This window comes from Augochlora pura, chromosome 11 (assembly GCF_028453695.1).
Source record: "Augochlora pura isolate Apur16 chromosome 11, APUR_v2.2.1, whole genome shotgun sequence".
Taxonomy (NCBI): Eukaryota; Metazoa; Arthropoda; class Insecta; order Hymenoptera; family Halictidae; genus Augochlora; species Augochlora pura.
In genome coordinates, this window is record NC_135782.1 from 14536786 (window position 1) to 14559556 (window position 22771).

Consider the following 22771-nt stretch of genomic DNA (forward strand, 5'->3'; position numbering starts at 1 on the left):
TAAATTCAGGATATCTATCTTCGTGGACAATAAAACTAAATATACGATAAATATTTCAACTATATGCATCGAAAGTATGAAAGACTTGTTATATTTTCCTTGCTATATAGTCGAATTATTTATCGTATATTTAGTTTTATTGTCCCCGAAGTTAGATATCCTGAATTTAACATAACCTATAATATAGTCCCAAACGGAGATAAAAATCCTTAGCCCCATTGTCCCGCGCTGCCTAGAAATAAAGCTGGACGGTACAAAATTCTCTCCTAGGTATGGTGGTCCCCTCCTCCTACTCCCCTTTCCCCCTTACCTTTGGTCGCCTCACGAGTATCGACGGGTTTCCTTCAGAGATCCCCGAGTAGTTAAATCGGCGGCGGAATGAAAAGGGACAGTAAATAGAGCGAGAGTGGGCAACGGTAAAAGGTAAAGGCAACACAAGAAAAAGGGACAAAGGAAGTCGAGGAAATTGAGAGTGCTAGGTGGTGGTAGAGGGAGGAGAGGAGGGGAGGTGGGAGCTCGAAGGATGAGGAATGGAACGCGTGGAGCAGCGACGAGGGTTGCATTCGCGCGTCCTGTAGCGCGTTCGCTTGCGAAACAGGAAATAATGGAGCATTAGCGAATGGCAGCTGCGATATTCGATCCCGGATTGAAATGTCGTTCAAAGGCCCGTGGAAAATTCGGCCGGAGGGGGGGGGGGGGGGGGGGTGCGGGACGCGAGGACCAGGGGTGAGAATACAGCGTGCGATGACACCGTCATTCGGGCTGAAGTGGAATTAATTGCGACGATTTGCCGGCTCGATGTTTAATACGGTGATGCTCGCTTAAACTCGATTGGCTGCGACTAAAATTATTGCGTCACGGGGTGCGGGGTTACCTTGCGAGGATTATGGCGAACACCACGCTGGTGTCGCGAACGAAACAGTGGCAAGGCGAACGTCGGAATATTGTCATATGGACAAGACTTGGCAAAGTCATGAAAATAAAAAAAATATAAGTACAAATATGCAATGATAATGGTTTTATTTTTAATAATTATTGTTCGTGCTTTGGTAATATTATTAAATTTTTATATTATATTATTAAGGGATAGCTGAAATTTGTCTGATTAAAATGAATATGAACACGATGTAATTCGGATCTAATATCGTACAATGAACAAACATAAATATAAACATGCAATAAAAATAATTTCATTTTTAATAATCATCGTCTACGGCTTGTAATTATGTCACGAATGAATCATTGATATCTTTCCGATTTAAATGAGTCCAAACACGAGGTATTTCGGATAAGTGTAAGATATCCTACAATTTATCAATAAGCTATCTATAGGGTGACCAAAAAATAATTTCTGAGAATTACAATAATCCTCAACAGTCCAAAACAACGTCAAAGTGAAAGATTTCATTGTGACATTATTCTAATTGAATTCTAATTAAATTTGATCACTATCAATATTAAATTACTTAAAACGTACAAATTTTCTGAGTCACCCTGTATAACAGCTTTCCAGTAAAAGTAGTCTGATCATGGTCGTGTTTGGGCTCATTTTAATCGGAAAAATCTCAGCAATCGATTAATGATAAACCCGAAAGAATAAAACAAAGCGTTCTCTCGCTCAATTACGTTCGAAATCGCGGAAAAATTCGCATTTGCTGAAATAAGATAAAAATCTCGGTAAATAATTTCCGCTGTCTGTTTTTATCGCGGTGATACAAAAGGCAACGCTACTACTTCGAGCTGTTCAATTTTGAGCCGCTGTTACAGTTTCGGGTAGCGTCGATTTACCGTTATTGTTATTCTCATTTGAAAGATCGTATCTGCTCCGTATACGCCGGGCATATTTGTTTGGGCGCGACGTAATAAAGCCGTTTTATTATTATTATTTCGCGTATTCGCCCGCTCGTAAAAACGATCGGAAAACAATAAAACAAAATTTAATAAAATCCGGCCGCGGAAAACACCCGGCACATTATTCCGCCGGAATAAAAATATATATTCCGCGGCAGAAATGCCGGCAGTTAACTCCACTTTCTCTGAATACGTGCGCGCGCGCGCGTAAACATCCGCAGTCTAATTATTATTAAAGTTTTAATTATACCCGTAGCTTCTCCCATTAACGACCACCGCGTACTGAAGATTTTCATATATTCGCGTACGGACACGCGCGCGCAAGGATACACTCGCCCGCGGAAGCGTCGATAAAATTTTACGGATGTCTCACTTCGTGTACCGGCGGGCATTATAAACTCCGCGATAATGAATGCAAACATCCATTTCCTTACCAGCTTCGGTGAATAATCCTGCGGTGGGAAAAAATGCGGGGGACACGCGCGACTAAACAGAGCGAAACAGCAATCGTTGATTCGGTATCCGGTGTAATCAATTTGTTTTCACTTTAATCGTGTTTGGACACTGTTGGCAATGTTGCGATGTTATTGTCTCAGTAAGTGGACAAAACAATTTCTGTCGGGTTGGGACACTTTGTTGAGACTTTTTGGATGCGTTAAGATTAAAATCGTTTAGTTAGGATAATTGTCTTTTTATTTGATGGCTTATATATCTTATTAGCACTTTTGGAATGCGGAAGAATGAACGTAAAGGTTATGTTAGTCATTTTTCTTAGGTTAAACAATATTGAGAAATTCTTTCACTTTGTTCAAATACAAGTTTAAGTCACATTGGATCCGCTTATATATTTTATTAGCACCTTTGGTATGTGGAAGAATGAACTTATAGGTTATGTTGATTGATTAGATTAGTCATTTCCCTTTTTTCCTATTTTTAATAATTTTGAGCCATTGTTTAATTTAGATGAAAAGTAAGTTTTTGTTGTATTGAATTCTGATTCATATTTTAGTAGCACTTTTAGATGAAGGTTATGTCAAGACAAACACAGACTTAACATAGATCGAATCCAGACCTAACCTAGATTAAACCAAGATCTAACTTAGATTAAACTCAGATCCATCTTAGGTTAAACCTAGACTAAATTCAGGCCCAGCATAGATAAAATACAAATCTAACCGTTCAAAACCAGATATAACCTAAATCAAATCCAAACCTATCCTAGATCTAAAACCTAGAAGAAATTCAGGCCTAACCTAGAATAAACCGAGAACTAACCAAAATCAAACTCAAATCTGTCGTAGATTTAAAACCTAGACGAAATTAGCGCCATAACCTAGACCAAACTTCCAATGCTACAATCTCTAAAAAAAATTAAGAAAAATAACATTCTTCACGATTTTCCATTAAAACAGGAATACCTATATTTCCTATTATCATAATAATAATAATTATAATAATCCTATTATCATAATAATAATTATAATAATCCTATTATCATAATAATAATTATAATAATCCTATTATTATAATAATAATAACAATAATCCTATTATCATAATAATAATTACAATAATCCTATTATTACAATAACTGCCATCTTTGCTATCAAAATGAAGCAATTAAACGAAAACAACAATACAAAAAAATATCCAGAAATCACAGAATAATTATAAAACAAAGACACGACCTTTTCGTCAAATATTTTATCAGACTTCTAAAAAAGTTGTAAAACAACCGAAAATTAAGCCCGACCTCTCATAGCTACCTCTCGTCGTTCGAGCGAACGCCCAAGCTCAGTTAAAAATCCGCGATCGTGTTCCGGTTGCGCGCGCGGAAACCGCAGTTCGGTAAGCTGAGAACCGACAAATGTCGGAAGCCACGAGTGATCGTCGAGCAGCAACACGTCACGCCGGATTGCATCTGCTGAAAGGCGCACTCTTTTCGTTATTCCCGCGGAGGCAGATGTAAAACGGGGCGGGGGGAGCTCTCCCCCCGGCACCGTTGGTAGGGGTTGAGACGCGGGGATGAGGGAGAGCATACCCTTCTGCGGGAGATGAGAGAACGAAAGAGAAGAGAGAAAGAGATTTGTATAGTTATTTCATTATTTTTCTCCGTTTCGAACTGTTTTAAGATTTTTCATGCTAAAAGTCGCGCGTTGGTCGCGTATTAATATAAATTATTAACTCATTTATATTAAAATTTATATTAATATTTATATATATATTTATATTAATATAAATTTTAATATAAATGAGTTATTAATATATATTAACATAAATTTTAATATAAATTAATACTCGACCTTCACGCGACGTTTTATATTAACATAAATATTATATTATATTATATATATTAATATTAAAAGAAATGAGTTATTACTATATATATATTAATATAAATTGTTTAACTTTATTTTTGTTTGAATTTTTAACCGAAACAGTTTTGTATGTACATAAGAAATTAGGTCACGATATATGTAATTATATTCAAACTATGTTTTTTGTTGTTAGAATATTTTATAATTTTTAAATTGTCCCAAATGGGAATTGAGCCAGTTTGCGAGAATAATAATAAGAAAATTTCTTTTTATTGTATAAATTATTTGATGTATTCTGAATTATATATTTGGTATTGCATGTATGGTATTTAATTATAATATAAAAATGAAAGTAGAAATATAATGCTTCAAATATGATAATTTTATTGTGTTCATTTTATGGATGATTTTCACAAGAATTTGGTCATTAACGAAACACAAAATACACAGCGTCTGCAGTAAACAATATTGACTAATATGTATAAAATGATGACAAGATTGTTGAGGTTATGTCAAAGTTAACCCTAGAGTGGACCCCTTCTGTTTTTCGACATAAGTAACAGCATGTGGTAGCGGGTGTCACAAAATAAATCTGAATAATCAAAACATTGTTTATTGTTTTTTTTAATAGATAGTATAAATTATGGCATGAGTTTTATAGAGAAGATAGTCTTGAATTTTTTAGTATTTATATATGCGCTTGCTGACAATTTAAAAATGTTATGGGGTTGCCGGATATTTCATGGGGTAGTTCTAGGTTTAACCATAGCTAATCATATTATAATAGAAATATAGTAATTGTATAATAATAGAAATGTATTAATCGTATAAGAATGGGAATATATTAACCGTATAATAATGGAAATGCTGAATGTTTTATTATTTATTTATATGTTTTCTGACGATTTAAAAACATTATGGGGTTGCCGACTATTTTGCGGAGTGGTTCTATGGTTAATCATAGTTCATCATATTAAACAATAGAAATATAGGAATTGTATAATAATAGAAATATATTAATCATATATTAATGGAAATGTATTAATCGTATAATAATAGAAATATACTAATCGTCTAACAATAGAAATATATGTATAATAATAGAAATGTATTAATCGTATAATATTAGAAATATATTCGTATCGTAAAACAATAGAAATATATTCTTATATACCCAAGTTTTCCTCTTCTGTTTGTTAATAAATAAATTTAGCTTAAAATTGATTGCAATTAAAAATAGTAGAAGGTTAGAAACAATTTAAATATGTCGAATTACTGTATTCTTGATCTATTGAAAGTAGCAAAAATAGAAGAAACTCGCCGGTTTGTTACTATTTCTTGCAAATTTCTTCCACTATTACTATTATTCACCCTTTCGACTCAAATGGTGACTGTGAGGCACAATAATTTTTATAACAATAAATATTAGATTAAAAAAATTGTTAAGTAGTAAAACTATTGCTAAATTGTTCTATATAAAATTAGAAATTCGTCAAAATCGCCTCACTTAACAAACCCAGCATTAAACATTCACAAACATCCAAACACTCTTTCAACTCACTATACACGAAATGCACTGCAATAGAAAACTATCGGGACACCCGTTACACGCGCCCAAGGGTGGAATCATATTAGAGAAAGAGAGGGTCCCGGCTAAAGGAGACAGAGCATTGGCGGAATGAAACAGGGGGACGAAAGGGGAACGTGGAAAAAGAGAAACAGTGGTTAGAAGGGGACGGCCGCGGGGTGGTAAGAGAGGGGGGAGTAGGGTGGCGGCGGCGGTGGTGGTAAGGGGGATGGGTGCTCACTCTTTAAGGACTTCGGTCCTTTGTCGTCGCTGGGCAAATTAATTCGATGAAGGCACGTTAAGGATCCTGTTCCCTCCGCCCTACCAACGCGCGCGCGCGCTCGCGCGGCGAGGGTTACATCGAAAGAGGACCTTTTTGCCCTGAAGGGAGGAGGACGGAGGGGGGGAACGATCACGTGAATCCACTCGAGCATCGTTAGAGGGATTTACAATTAGCGTGTCATCGGACCGGGGGATGCAATTAGCGCGAGCGCGAGCGAGCGCGCGCGCGCGGGGGTTTATTAGACGCGGGACGTGTTAGTTAGTCCCGGCTCGATGACGGGACGATGATTGCCGGGGGAGACCAGGCTCTCTCCCTTGTCCTGTCGCCTCTTTTTTTTTTTTATTCTGTTGTCCTCGACAGTCATCGCGCGCGGATACCGTACTTCGACGCGCGGGCGCGATTCAATTTGCGCGCGAATACGCGGTTACGATGGGCGCAAGGAGAGAGGTGTCTTTTTAACCCTTTGCGCTCGAAAGCACTTTCATTCTAAGTTCAATATACTTTTTGTATAAGCCTATGTATTTCGAGTTTATATGAATTTTTAGTAGAACTTATGCGTATGATTCATATGCATAATTGAGTCAATGTAATAATTATACTTGCAACTGTTTTTTAAAGTTTAACAAATGTGACGATGTGCGAATGTAAGTAGAAGGTTATGTAATTGTCTTGAGTGGTGCCTCAGAGTCACCATTTGAGTGCAAGGAGTTAATATCTTAGTAGATTAATACCATAGTATTTTTTTAACTTAGTATGTTAGTATAGAAGTATCTTAGTACCTTGGCATCTTTGCATTTTACTATATTATTATATTAGTAGTATATTGGTACCTTATTACTTTAGCATCTTTGTATTTTAATATCCTAGTAATATTAGTATCTTAGTACCTTAGTATCATAGTATAATAGTATGCTAGTATGTCGGTATCTCAGTATCTTAGTATCGCATTATATCAGTATCTTAATATCTTAATTCTAGATTTATTTTGTATATTGCTATCTTGGTAATATCATATCTTAGTATATTAATATCATAGTATTTTAGTATCTTAGTATCTTAGTATTTTAGCATTTTCGTTCTTAGTATCTTAGTACGATAGTACCATAGCACCTTAGAATCTATGCACCTTGGTACATTATTGTATTATTGTATTAATACCTATATTATTTTATCTTCGTTGTATTTTAATATCCTAGTAATATTAGTATCTTAGTACCTTAGCATCATAGTATATTCGTGTACTAGTGTGTCGGCATCTGAGTAACTTAATATCGTTTTATATCAGTATCATTGTATTTTAGTCCTACATTAATTCTCTATATTACTATCTCAATATTATAGCATCATGGTATTATATATTAATATCGTAGTACTATAGTTCCTTAGTACCTTAAAATCTTTGCATCTTAGTATATTATTATCTTAGTATCTTTGCATCTTAGTACACTATTGTATTAGTTTATTAGTATCTTATTACTATAGCATCTTTGTATTTTGATATCCTAGTAATATTAGTATCTTAGTACCTTAGTATCATAGTATATTAGTATTCCAGTGTGTCGGCATCTCAGTAACTTAATATCGTATTATATCAGTATCTTAGTATCTCATTTTCACATTTAATCTCTGTATTACTTTCTCAGTATTTTAGTATCATAGTATAATAATATCTTAGTACTTTAGTATCCTGGTATATTAGTGGCTTAGTACTTTAGTATCCTAGTATATTAGTGACACAGTACTTTAGTATCCTAGTATATTAGTGGCTTAGTACTTTAATATCCTATTATATTAATGTCTTAGTACTTTAGTATCCCAGCATATTAATGCCTTAATACTTCAGTACTGTGGTATATCAGTATCTTAGTATTTTAGTATTTTAGATTCTATATTAATACTACATATTAAAATCTTAGAATTGTAGTGGTTTGGTACCTTAGCATCTTTGCGTCTTGGTATCTTAGTATTCTAATATCCTAGTGACCCAGTATCTCAGTATTTTAGTATCGTAGTATATCAGTATCTTAGTATCTTCATTTCATATTAATTCTCCGCATTAATATCTCAGTATTTTAGTATCTTAGTATCTGAGTACCCTAGTATCTTTGTGTCTTAATATCTTAGTATACTAGTATCCTAATATGTTAGTATCGTAGTATACTAGTATCCTAATATCTTAGTATCTAAGTATACTAGTGTCCTAATATCTTAGTATACCAGTATCCTAATATCTCAATACCTTAATATACTAATATCCCAACATGTAAGTATCTTAATATACTATTATCTCAATATCTCGCTATCTTAGTATCCTAGTACCACAGTATATAGCCTAACTATATCACTTGGTAACCAACACAACTTTCATCCTCATAAATAACATTACTATAATCAATAGAAATCCAAGAAGCGTAACGATCATTTCAATCTCGACAAAGAACGTACCCCTTCTGTCCTGATGATATTAACCCATTCAGTGCGAGCGCTCTGTCCGCCGTGATGCTTACAGTTTTAATATGAAAAGATACTTCTATGAAATTTTGTTATTTTTAGCACTCTATTTATCATTTTATGTTAACAATTAAAGGTTTTGTTAAAGTTCAAGCGAGGGGGGTGGGGCGATTGGAGGAGGGATAAAAACGATATATCTCTGAGACCGGAAGTTGTACTATTTTCCAGTCGGTATTTCCGCCGGTTCGAATTCCGGCGAATAAACAGCCGTAACAGTAAACGCCGGTGGATACTTAAGTTCGCGACGGGAACTATAGGTATAGATCGAGGACTCATGAAAGTGAATACACCGCTGAACCTGATCTTACGGAATGCGGTACTGATGTTCTACGACCATAAACGTGTTTTCCCGGTGGTGTGGCACCCGTATACGAGACATATATATGTATACATATATATATGTATATATCCATGATCTCCGTGTATATCTCTCAAGAGTCTCAATCATGTCGTATAAGTTCAGGGACTCGGAGTATTGAGTCCCCCGGGTGCCACGGAGATAATATGCATCGGATCCAACGGGACATTTTAACAGCCGCGTAGAGACTGCGCCGCGCGCACAGGCTTTCGGTATATTAGACCGCCTCTGTTTGTGCTACTTTGTTTACCGGGGATGATTCCTGCTCGGGTACCTTCGCACACTTTATTAACCCTTTGCGCACGAGTGGCGACTACCGAGGGTGCCGCTAAAAATTGCTGAACAATACCTCGAAATAATTGTAATAGTACCGGACTCGTTTACATTTAGAGATTGTTAACCCTTTGCGCTCGAAGGAATTTTAACTGTGAAAACAAGATTATTTCTCTAACTTATAGTATTTCTTAGTACTAAGGTACTAAGATACTAAAATACTGAAACTGCGATACTAGGATACTAGGATAACGAGATATTAGGATACTAGAATGGTAAAATACTAGGCTAATAAGACACACAGATACTAAGGTACCAAGATACTAAGATAGTAAAATATTGAGATATTAATGCGGAGAATTAATATAAAATGAAGATACTAAGCTACTGATATACTACGATACTAAAATACTGAGATACTTGCTCACTAGGTTACTAGAATACTAAGATACCAAGATACAAAGATGCCGAGGTACCAAGACACTAAAATTCTAAGATATTAATATGTAGAATTAATATAGAATCTAAAATACTAAAATACTAAGATATTGATATACTAAGATAATAAAATACTGTGATAGTAATATAGAGAATTAATGTAGAATTAAGACATTGAGATACTAAGATACCGACACGTTAGGGTACTAATATACTAGGATACTAGAAATACAAAGATGCTAAAGTGATAAGGTACTAATATACTTATATAACAATATAGTAAAATGCAAAGATTATAAGGTTCTAAGATACTTATGTACTAATATACTATGGTACTATTGTACTACTGTACTTATATACTAGTATACTATGGTACTAATGTGCTAATATATTAATATACTAGTAGACTATGGTACTAATGTACTAAGATACTTGTATACTAATATACTAAGGTACTAATTTACTAAGATTCGCGTCTTCCCGTCTCTTCATTTTCAGTCTATCAACACAAACCTCAACAACTGGCGTCTCGCCGATCCAAATAACCTTATCACCGCGATCAGTAATTAAGTTTCCCCCGGGACAATCGACGTCGTGATCACATGATCGAAGCGCAAGAGCGCGTATCGCCGCGGGTCTTCGGTGCGCTACGAGTATATCGACCGGCGGACCACGAGAGGTCCCACGTCGTTCCACCATTGAATCACGCTAATCCCGCGGCGGCTCTCACACAGGTCCACGGAATCATTAGCGGGGGGGCTCGCCGCCCCTTCACCCCCTCTCCATCCCGCTTCGGCTCAACAATTAAAACTCGATTGCTCGCGTAAAGTTTATATATTTTCTTCGGCTGAAATTTAATTAAACTTCGCTGCGCGACCTGAATTCAGTTAATTCAAACCTCGGTTTAATTAATTCCGCGGAGCAAAAACACGCACCCACGCGGGTGGTTCTCGGGACGGGTCGGGCCGGGCCGGGGACTTGTTTGGAAATCGAAGAAACGTTTAAAATGTTTAGAGGTTAAGACGTAATGAAAATTATAAATAATTTGAGTTGGATTCACACTTTGGTGGGCGCTTGTGCAAAGGGCTAGCCACGGTTAACCCTTTGCTCCCGAAGCCTCTTTAACTGTACAAATTTAAAATAATTTTCCTGGATTATAGTATTTCCGTTTTATGTGACAAAATGTATTTTATATATATGTGATTGTTTTAATATTGAAATTAAATTATTTTAATATTGAAATGAAATTGTTTTAATATTAAAATGAAATTGCTTTATAAAATTGTAACAACTTTACTGTTAACAATATTTTCAATTGAAATGTTATTAGCATAAATAATTATTTTGGAACATGGTAGAGTAATTTTAGCGGCGTTTCGAAGTCGCTGGTCAAGTGAAAAGGGTTAACTGGTTAATCTGCGACCGATTGAATCGTCGCTTTTTTTGTTTCGTGATGCCGCGTTTTTTTTCTCTACGGCGATCGTCGAACAACCCCTTCAGGCGCGCGCGGTATCAACACGGCGAACTTGGCCGCATCCAAAATAATCCGATACCGCGTCGCCCGGAGGGCGAACATCCGGCGCGTCCCCTTTACTTTCACCTCGCGGGCCACGAAACCGAAACCGAATAATCTGAACTCAACTGGGACGCGCGATATGGACCAGAAAACCGTCCGAAAAAAAAGGGGTGACGGATATTTTCTGATTGGGATATCACGTGTTCGCGATACATTTGCCGAATTTTTTGCTACGTAGTCGCGATGCCGTCGCGTATTTTGTGTGGGATTTTTGGGATGCGTGGATTCGTATATTTGTTACCAATATTGGTTGTTTATAAATGATTGTAGTGAAATTTAATTGTTGAATAGGAAGGATTGGAAAGGAGTTAGTGATTAGATGGGAATGAGTTAATGACGATTTGATAAATTATTAATGATTTGAGGTTAAAGTAAGAATGATTTGAAAATAAACTAACAACGATTTGACAATTTAAGAACGATTTGAGGATAAACTAAGAACGATTTGATAATTTAAGAACAATTTGAGAATAAACTAAGAACGATTTGACAATTTAAGATCAATTTGACAACTTAAGAATAATTTGAGGATAAACTAATAACGATTTAACAATTTAAGAACAATTTAAGAATGGACTAAAAACGATTTGACAATAAAATTTGAATGATTTAACAAGAATTTAATAACGATTTAAAGACAAACTAACAAAGATTTAATAACAGAATAACAAGTGATTAGTAAATAGTTTTTAGATTTTAGACTATAGAGTTTTCTGTCTTCTTAAGACGTAATGTTGGATGAAGTTATTTTTTAAGTAATAAAATTTGAAAATTAGCGAATGATGAAACATGTTTTGAATGATTTTAGGCGTTAACCTTCAAGATAACAAAAATCCTTTTTGCAAATACTGTTTTTATGCAATAGATAGTTTTATATCAAATTTAAGCTAAATAGAAGCATAACAGTTATCAAAGTTATTAAACAATGAAACATTTTTTATAAAATACTGCGCCTCAACTTTCAACATGACAAAAATCCTTTTCTTAAAGAATATTTCTATATAAAATAAAGCTATTTCTCAAATATCAGCCAAATTGGACTAAAAAAGGTATCCTAACCTACAAATAATAAATAATTTTTATTGAATTTTCAATCTTAACTATCAAAGCGCAAAAATTCCTTCTCGTAAAAATTAATTCTACACAAAGTAAATTTACTTGTCAAATTTCAGTCGAATCAAAATGTAAAAATTTACATTACATAACTTTGACAGAACCTTAACAAAACCTTGAACTTAATTTTGCACATTATCAAAAATTATTCTTACTAACATCATCCTCGCGTTAATCGATGTTTTTAGCACAGTCGAATTTTCCCGATTCGCTGGAAAATTCTTCTGGAAAGAATGGAGGGGGGGGGAGGTAGAGGAGAGGGAGAGGGGCGACGTGGAGCGCGGGCTGCGGTGTAGAAATTAAATTTTCGTCTGTCCCACAGGGCCGTGATAAATCTGAAAAAATATGTGTTTGACAGATATTGGCCGTCTTACCCCCTCCGCAATAAGCGACCGCTGCCACCCCCCCCCCTCTCTCCCCCTCTCTCTCTCTCTCTCTCTCTCTCTCCGCACCGCCATCCGTCTCCATCCACTTTCCCCGAGCGGTTTCTCTTTGTAAAATTGCCATACCTCCGGGCAACAGCTGTCGCGGGGGCCGCCCTCAGCATCTGATAAACTGATAGAAGCGACACATGCCGGCGCTGGGGTTTGCGGCATACACTATACATACCTGTTTTGTATAGACACGGATTCGGATAATTTCCCTGAAACAAAGATAGAATCATGTGAGTGACGTCGGAGTCATCGCGATATATAAGTTGTGCAAGCATTATATATATGTATAGCTTAAACTATAGATAAATGTAGATACTATATTATATAGACTATATTATATATATATCATAGATTATACGTATCTATAGACACGGCTTTACCTAATTTTCCTGAAGCAGAGACGGAATTATTTGAGTGACGTCGGAGTCATCACGATGTACAAGTCGTGCTAGTATTATGTATAGTACAGACTATACATATTTATAGACAGGGCTGCGAATAATTTTTCTGAAGCAGAGATAGAATTATTTAATTATTTAGATGACGTAGGAATGACCACAATGAATACATATTTATAGAGAGGACTTTAGATCATTTTCCTGAAGCAAAAATGAAATTATTGAATTATTTAGGAGACGTAGGAATGATCACGATGTACATGTTATGCTAGTATCATACATAGCATCGACTATACATATCTATAAACATGGCTTGAGATAATTTTCCTGAAGCAAGGATGGAATTATTTAATTATTTAGCCGACGTCGGAGTGATCGCGGTGTACAAGTTGTGCTAGTATCATATATAGCTTAGACTATACATACTATATTTAATATTAGTATGCTATATTTAACCAAGCCCTCGCGGAGTGAACCAGACCCTCGCCAGTCTCGAGGACAGTCGATCGGTTTCGGTTTTACACGTGACCGGCGGGTGCACCGGGTCTCGATAGCAGGTTTTACGACTGTTTTAGGTCGCAGACGGATTTTCCCCGCGCTTGTAAACGGCGCCTCTTTTCTGCGAACGAACCTCGGACGAGGTTTATTGCCGGACGGGGAGGGGGGGGGGGGCATACCCTTCCTCCCTCGAACCTTTTGTCACGGGATTCGCAGGAATTGTCCGAACCCCGAGGCCTGCCCGATATGCTCGGTGCAGAGTCGATTCTCCCGAATTTGTTCTGCCTTCCATTGTTCTTCCCTTGTTCCTTCGGTCCACGATCCTGTGCACCACCCTTTTTCTTTCGTTCTGTACCTCCGTTATACGAACGCTTTTTAAATCCGACCTAGATCTAATTTAAAATTAAAATGTAATTGTAATTTAAAAATTTGTCGATAATAGTTTCTGGGCTGTCTAGAATGTTATAAATATTTTGCACTTCAGTGGTGATTCTGATTAATAAAAATAATTATACCTAGCTTTGGTTTAATCTAAGACTATCGTAGGTCTTAACCTAAATCTAATTTAGACCTAACCTACATCTATGTTCGGCGTTAGCAAGACGTAACTTAAACCTAATGTAGACATAACTTAGATCTACATAACCTAGACCTAATTTAGACCTATCCTAGACCTAACTTAAGTCTACTCTATAACTAATTTCGTCTCAAATATTCCAAGGAATGATTACGTGGTATAATATAATTTGACATAATTAATGTAATCTTAGACAACATAATTAAAGTAATCTAATGTTATAAATACTATGTTAAACGAGCTATGTTAAATTTATGTCGGTGATGTCGTTTACGGTAGAACGATGTCTGACCCTTTTCCTTTAATTTGAAGATACTGTAATATGCCTGCGATTTTTCTCGTAGAATTACCGATGACGACAATGTGGATGGTACACGACAGAATCGCAAGGGTTACATTAATATACGGTATGGAAAACACGGAACAATCGGAGCCGCGTTTCCTTTCTTTTTAAATTAAAGGGAAAAGATTGAACTTTAGTCGACTGTAAATGGAATCCACAATAAAAATTTTATATAGTTCGTGTATTTTTTTAAATTTGACTATTTTGAGTAGGTTGAGCTCCTATCTAAAGGGTTACAGCGAGAGCGGCGCACGAAACTTGAAATTCTAAAACTAAATTCTAAAACTAGTTCTGTGTTCTTTTCCTCTTCCGTCGCATCCGAAAACATTAAATATGATAATAAAAAGTTTATTGCAAAATTTTATACGCTTCCCTTGACTTCAACAGATTTCTCTTATACGCAACGAGGGTACGAATACTTACGGGGCCGACTGTATTTAGCAAAGCTTGCATAAAATCTTCACCGTGTTTCCGACTCGTTATTACAGCGCAAAGGGTTAATTATTTCCTCGACGTCATCAGACGATTCCAGTGTCCCAATTCTGCACGTTTATTTTCATCCCTAAATTTCGACGACAGTCGATTCAAATTTTCTCTTGATTTTATAGAAACGATTGTTTCATTCAGACTCGTTATCACAGCGAAAGGGTGAAAAATCATAATTCACCGAGAGCGACACCGGTTTTTGCAAATTCCGGGATCCCGCCGGCTGTAGCCAATTTTGCCGGCGCGCCCGTAAAGTAATGATTTCAATTTCGCGAGATCGCTGCGCCGCCGGCTACGAAGGGTTTACCCCCGCCCCTTCGCTCACACGCGTCTTCCTTCCTCTCCCCCCCTCCCTTTCGACCGTCGTTCGACCCTTTCTCTCAGACCAGGCCGTGGCCGTTCGAGGATTTGGATTAAGCGACTAAGGAAATTCAATATCAGTGGCTGAGATGGGCACATAAAATTACTGACTGCCACTTCGCCTTAATTTGCGCAGTAAAGTTACCCACCCCCTTGCGTTCTTCCCCTTCCGGCCCCCTGCGCCCACGTCTTCCACCACCCCCATGGGGTAAGTCCGCGCGCCGCCCTTCGCGCGCGTCACCGACCCGCGCTGCGTTTCCGTGTAAAACTAAGGGATTATGATTCGGTTATTGGCTCCGGACCCATTCCGCCGCGTAACTCGACGAAATTCGCCGGAGGCCACCCCCTTAATGAAATACGAGAACCTCCTCCCACCCCACCACTATCCAACCTTCTACCTTATTCTTGACGGTAATGCAGGGTCGTTCGTGATTCTCGCGACGGGCCTAATTTTACGCTGCTGCGAGAAAAACCCGTTCGTTGCAGTGCGCGACGCGCGCCGAAGAATTTATTTGGCTCGGGGAACGACGGCTTTAACCCCATCCTTTTGACCCCGTTTCTTCTCGGACGGTACCTGTTCCTATGGTTTTTGGAGACAGCAAATGATTCGAGGACCGTGACTTTTTTTTAGATATTTTAAATGGAAGAGAAGTTCGAAGGAGGGTGGTTTATTTAATTGTGTCGAGGGGTGGTTTTAGGAAATTGTTCAGAACAGATTGTTTAAATATGTTTTGTTACTGTGGGCGTAGTCTTTTCATGGTGTTTAATCGTTTCGATCGAACAGATTTTGATTATGTTATAAAATTGTGTTAGGTTACGTTAGTTATGTTTACTAACATTATATTAGTTAGGTTAACGAAGATTATATTATTTTTGTTAATTAGGATTATGTTAATTATGTTCACTAAGATTATATTAATTAGGTTAACTAAGATTCTATTATTTTTGTTAACTAAGATTAAATTAATTATGTTCGCTAAGGTTATATTAATTGTGCTAGTATCATATGCAGCATAGACTATACATATCTAGACATGTCTTAAAATAATTTTCCAGAAGCAAAGATGGAATTATTTAATTATTTAGGCGACGTCGGAGTCATCGCGATGTACAAGTTGTGCCAGCATCATATATAGCATAGACTATACATATGACACATACTATACTTAACCAAGCCCGAACGGATCCTTCGCCAGGTCCTCGCCTGTCTCGACGGGGACAGTCGATCGGTTTCGGTTTTACACGTGACCGGACAGTTACCTAGGTTAGATTTAAATTAGATCTAGGTTAAGTCTGAAATAGGTTACGTTTTCATTATTTCCGACTAATAATTCCACCTGTCGCCTTTCGTTTACTTTTCCCTAAATCAACAAGCTCCAAGCGGTAAAATAAACTTTCCACCCTTGCGCGTAAACCATAAAAAACAATATCAACATTTCCAATAAATTTATAAATTTATTTTTTAAATTACTTAAATACGAATATGTATATAAACTACAAAGAATAAACGAATGTCGCACCTACGCTTTCATATTCGAATTCGACGAAATCGTGCCTTCTATCCGAACCATAACCTCTTTACCCTAACTCTAACCGTGGCGCGCGGCTCGCCGCGTCGCAAAAAGGTAAACATTAACGTCCTGAATAAATATTATAATCGAGAATCCGTATACTGCGGTGGCCCACTTAATATTCCCGTTGAACTTGGTTAATCTGTTTTTAATCAAACTTCACGATAATGCGGAGCAGCGCAGCGCGAGATAAGTTTTCAGAAACAAATTGTCCTCCCTTTTACTCGCGAAACGGGGTGATATTCGCTCGAGGAGTGAAGGAGGGAGGGGGGGGGGGCGGCTCCCGGATGGTTTTATGTACTTTTATATCTCTTTAAATTCTTATTAAATTTTTTCTATCCGCGCCGCCATAAATCTTTCAAAAATAATACTCTGTGTCTCCTCCTGTAAAAAAGTTCGCCCCCTTCTATATCTGTTACGACTGATGAGATCTACGGCGTCGCGTGCGCGCGCGCGCGCACTCTCTACGATGATTTTATGCTCCTTCACCTCGTACCTCTGTGATAGGGCAGCGCCAATCCACGCGCCCTGAGATTTTACCGAAATTAAAATTCACCGGATCGAATATATCCCTTCTTTTCTACGAATCGAACTGTTCGCGGCGGATTTTCAATTTTCTGCCGGCTGGAAATTAATTGAAATAATTACCGTCAGCCCTAACCCTTTTTAGAGAAATAATATCGCAAGAAGAGTTGAAGCGAAAATGTCATTTTATTAAAATGTCATTATTTATTTAAAAATGTAATTTTGTCAGTTTATTAAAATGTCATTATTTATTTATAATTGTAACTTTGTAAGATTTGTAGGGTTTGTTTAAATCGGTATTTTTATATTTTTTTGATATTGTTAATGTTTTTCATTTTACTTTAAATATTCTAAGGCATGATTTCGGAAGATAATTTGATACAAGAGTTATTATAGATGTGAAGATTATGGTTATCGTATTAGGTATAGAAAGTGTATATTGTTATTTCGTAAATTTATTAACTGTTTTAGAAATTGTGTAATGCTTGCGGAAATTCTTAAATCGAATAATTTGTAATAATCAAGACGGAAATTATGATTTTACATTAATATCTAAGGCAAAAAGATAACGATATTTTACAATAATAATTTTACAATAATATTGTACAATAGATTAACTAAAAAGGATTTATCCAAATAATTGTATTAATAAATAAAATTCATATCATCGTCCAAAACACCATAGAAATTTCTAATAAATTTCTAGACCTAATTTAAGCCTATCCTAGTACTAAATTAAGTTTAGCCTGAACTTAATTTAGGCCTAACCTGGACTGAATTTAGAGCTAAACTGGACTTAAATTAGGCCTAACTTGGACTTAATTTGAAGTCAAACTAGACCTAATACTAGATCTAACTTTGGGTTAAGCTAGACCTAAATTAGGGTTAACTTAGATGAAGCCTAGACCTAACTTTGGGCTAAGCTAGATCTAAATTAGAGTTAACTTAGACCTAACTTAGGCCTAAGCCAAACTAGACTTAATTTAGGCCTAACTTTGACCCAATTTAGAATTCACCTAGATGTAACTTGGATCAAACCTAGATCCAACTTTGGGTTAACCTAGACCTAACTTTGAACTAAGCTAGACCTAACTTTGAACTAAGCTAGACCTAAATTAGAGTTAACTTCGACTTAACTTAGGCCTAAGTTAAACTAGACTTAATTTGGGCCTTCTGGGACCCAATTTGGAGTTCAATTAGACCTAACTTAGGCCTACTCTAGATCCAACTTATGCCTAATTTCTACTTTCAAAAATTTACAATTTTCGCAAAAAGTTTTTAAAACCTTTGCTTGGCATTAAAAGAATTAAAAATAATATTTAAAATTGATTTTCTTCAACAAAGAATTCTCTCGGTTATACCATAAGACGAAAGATGTATTAATACTAATCAAAATACACACTTTATTTTATTTAGAAAATTTCAAGATGGTATCATTGCATTAAAATTTACAGCCTAATTAAAAGTATAGATTAGATCTGTGTTACGTGTAAAATTAACCTTTTCAGAACATAAATAATATAAAATAATATACAAAATGCGATAATTGTATATAAATTACATAATTGTATACAATTGCATATAAATTATATTACTATATTATATAAATATATATATTAAAATAATTTATATACAGGACACTCGATACATTTGAGAAAATCACCTCGTCCACTAATAGTTAACCCTTTGCACTCGAAACAGTTTCACCTATAACTTTAAAATAATTTCTCCGGCTTATATACTATTTCAATTTTATATAACAAAGTGCATTTCATGCTTACGTAATTGATTCTTGTTATTCAAAGTAAATCGATATAACCTTAAAAATGTTTTAAATGACATTACATTGTCAGTACAAAGATTATTTTTTATAACAGGGTAGAACAATTTTAATGGTGCCTCGAAATCGCCACTCGAGTTCAAAGGGTTAATATCTCTGAAACTAAATTAGATAAATATATGCAGCAAAAGAAAAAAAAATTGATAATCTTACTCAATTTTCATTTAAATCGAACATTTCTGTAATTTTACAGAAGTATTTACTTGCACCGAGAAAACGGCGCCCAGGCGTTGAACGTAATAGAGACGAGTATAAAAGGCAGGCGGAGCCAAATTAAATAAATTAATTGGGTGAACCGGCGGGTTAAACGCAACACGTTGAGCTCTCCGAGCAGAAAGGCGCCGTCAGTTTCAACAGGTTTACGAGCCTGAAGGAGTCCCACCGAAGGGGGGGGGGGGGAGCCCGAGGGGGGGGAAACGTTCGAATTCGACTTTCTTCGCGGGACAATGGGTGGGAAAACCGTTTTTCGTTGAATGGAGCATTATCTGCATCGACGAGGGAACGGCGCGCGGTTCTACCTTCTAAACAGCTGGCTGGAATGCGATGTCTACTGTTGTCGTCGTAGATCCTTCGAAATCTGTTGTACAGTGTGTGTAAATATTAACAGAAGCTAATTTGGCATTATAAATTTTGAATTTTATATTTTGAATATCTTATTTGAAACGTTGTTATACTAATGTATTTCCATCGAAATCTGTTGTAATATGGTATAGTGTGTGCAAATATCTATTTTGGCATTTAACATTTTAAATTTTATATTATTTAATGTAATATTTGAGACGTTGTTGTACTATCTACTTCGAAATCTGTTGTAATATGGTACAGTATGTGCAATTATTAAGCATTGTTGGCATTTTAAATTTCGAACTTTATATTTTTTTATGTAATATTTTGGATATCTCATTTGAGATGTTTGTAAAGTAATATCTTGTTTCAGTCGTCTTTAAGACGTTTTTAAGACGTCTTTAAAACGCGTCTGTTTCGCGACGTTTTTCAGAGCTAAGTTTCAGGACATCTTTAAAACGTCTAATTTGAAATACTACAACGACGTCTGGTTCACGACGTTTTTCAAAACGTTCCTTCTTATAATGACATAAAAATTATTGTTATAAATCGATGAAAAGTTAAGTTACACTTTCACAAAAGATTTTCATCAACACATTGTTGCTAAAAATTGATTGTAATACACTTTTACATAAAATTGGTATCAATACACTGTTATACAAAATTGACATTAGAAAATTCGTATCAGTACATTCTTACACAAAATTAATTTCGCGATATTGGCAGAAATACACTGTCGTGCCATATTGATTTCGTATAATGCCTCTAATACACTTTAAATAAAATTTATTTCACAACATTGATATTCATGCGATATATTGACATTAATACAAAATATTTTTACTAAAAATTGACATTAATACACTCTTCCTAAAAATTGACACCTATACACTTTTACTAAAAATTGACACCAATACACTTTTACTTCTAAAAAGTTAATGTGTTCGAGGAAAATTCTAATCATAATAATTATAAAGAAAATGGTATATCAAGGGGTTAATTTCACAAAACAGACATTAATCCCCTTTTACAAATAATTTTCATTAATAAACTCTTACTAAAAATCGTCACCACTTCATTTTATCTTCCAACAAATTAATGCAACCGAAGAAAATTCCAATCACATAACCTCTAAAGAATCTAATACCAGAAGGGGTTAAAAAATTCGCGAAGCACCATCGGCATCGTCTAACCGCGTTCTCTCGATAGCAACGAAACGGCGCGTGGTCGCCGGTGCCGCGTATACCGCGGCGCGTGAAACGCGATTCCATCGGCGGGCCAAGAGAGAGCAGAACCCGGCATTTCGATAATCAGCGGCCACGTGTTGCGCCCCGCGTTGACTTGCGCCATAATTACTTCGGGCCGTGTGCGCCGTTACCGTTCGCCACGGCCGATACACACGCGTCGCGGGAAACACACGTGGACCTGGCATCGCGGAACAATAATTTATCGCGAGCCGATGCACGTTCCCGGCTTCGCGAAATTATCCCGCCGCGCTGGGAACCACGTGAAAGCGGAGACCCCGTGTATAGTAAGCCGCGCTGTTACAACATGACCGATCCTCGTCGCCGTCCTCCTCGGAAAAGGCAACACGCACGTGAACGGGACGACCGAACAAAGATCGCTAAAATATACGATACACGGATCGTCGATTCGAAAGGCCACGGTGCTGCGTTACCAAGCTTAACCCTTTGACTACTGGTGGCGCCTATCGCCGTCCGAAACGTGCTGGCTTCCTGGTATTATAGGCGCCGTGTAGGTGACCAGATCAAATCTCACCTGTTATTTTAAAGTTTATTGTTAAATTTGATTATTAAATATTGGAAAAAAACTTAAAATTAGAATTCAGTATTTTGAATATTCTTATTAAAGATAAGTTAAACTAGACTTAATTTAAACCTAACTTCGACCCAATTTAGAGTTAAACTAGACCTAATTTAGCTCAAACCTAGATCTAACTTAGTTTAAGTCAGATCTTTATTAAGTGAGATTTAAGTAAAGTAAGATTTAGGTTTTCTTAGATTTATGTTAAGCAGGATTTAGGTTATGTAAGATGTGGGTTAAATATATATTTATGTTGAACCAGATTTGTGTTAAGTAAGATTTAGGTTAAGTCAGATTTTAGATTGAGTCAGCTTCAAGTTAAGTCAGATTCAAATTAAGTTGATTTAGGTTAAGTCAGATTTAAGTCAAATCATATTCAAATTCGAAAAGAGTTAGGTTAAGTCAAATCAGTACTAAGTCAGAATTAAATTAAGTAAGATTTAGGTTTTGTCGAATTTATGTTAATTAAGATCTACGTTAAGTCTGATTCAAATTAAGTGAGATATAGGTTATGTCAGCTTTAGGCAGAGTCAGATTTTGGTTAAGTCAGATTGAAATTAAGTGAAACTTAGGTTAAGTTGGATCTTTATTAAGTATGCATCGTGAGATATGGCTCACTGAAGGCATCTAACGAAAAAGGCTGAAAATTTTTTACTCCACCTAATATTTTCCCCGGTTTCGAATCGCGAGCGCAAGATACGAGAGCGAACAGCGAGAGGAGTGGTCCACGGTGGCAGCGGGGAAGGGGCTGGGGTGAGGGAGAGGGGGTCGAACGGGTTGCAGTTTGCCCGCGGGGGCACCAGGCAATTACAAAATTGCAAAAATTAACCATAAAACCTGGCCAGCATGCCGGCGCGCTACCATAAAGCTAGCCGGACGGCCGGCCAATCGGCGCATATTTTTGGCGTTTACGACCAATCACGTGGCCGACGGGTACCCGCCGCTCTCCCTCCCCTCCCCTCTCCGCAACTCTCCGTCTTCTTTCCATAACATCGCGTCGAGGCTACGCAGCGTCGCGGATTCTCCCGCGGAAAGAAAATTGCACGGTGATTTCGCCGGCGAAG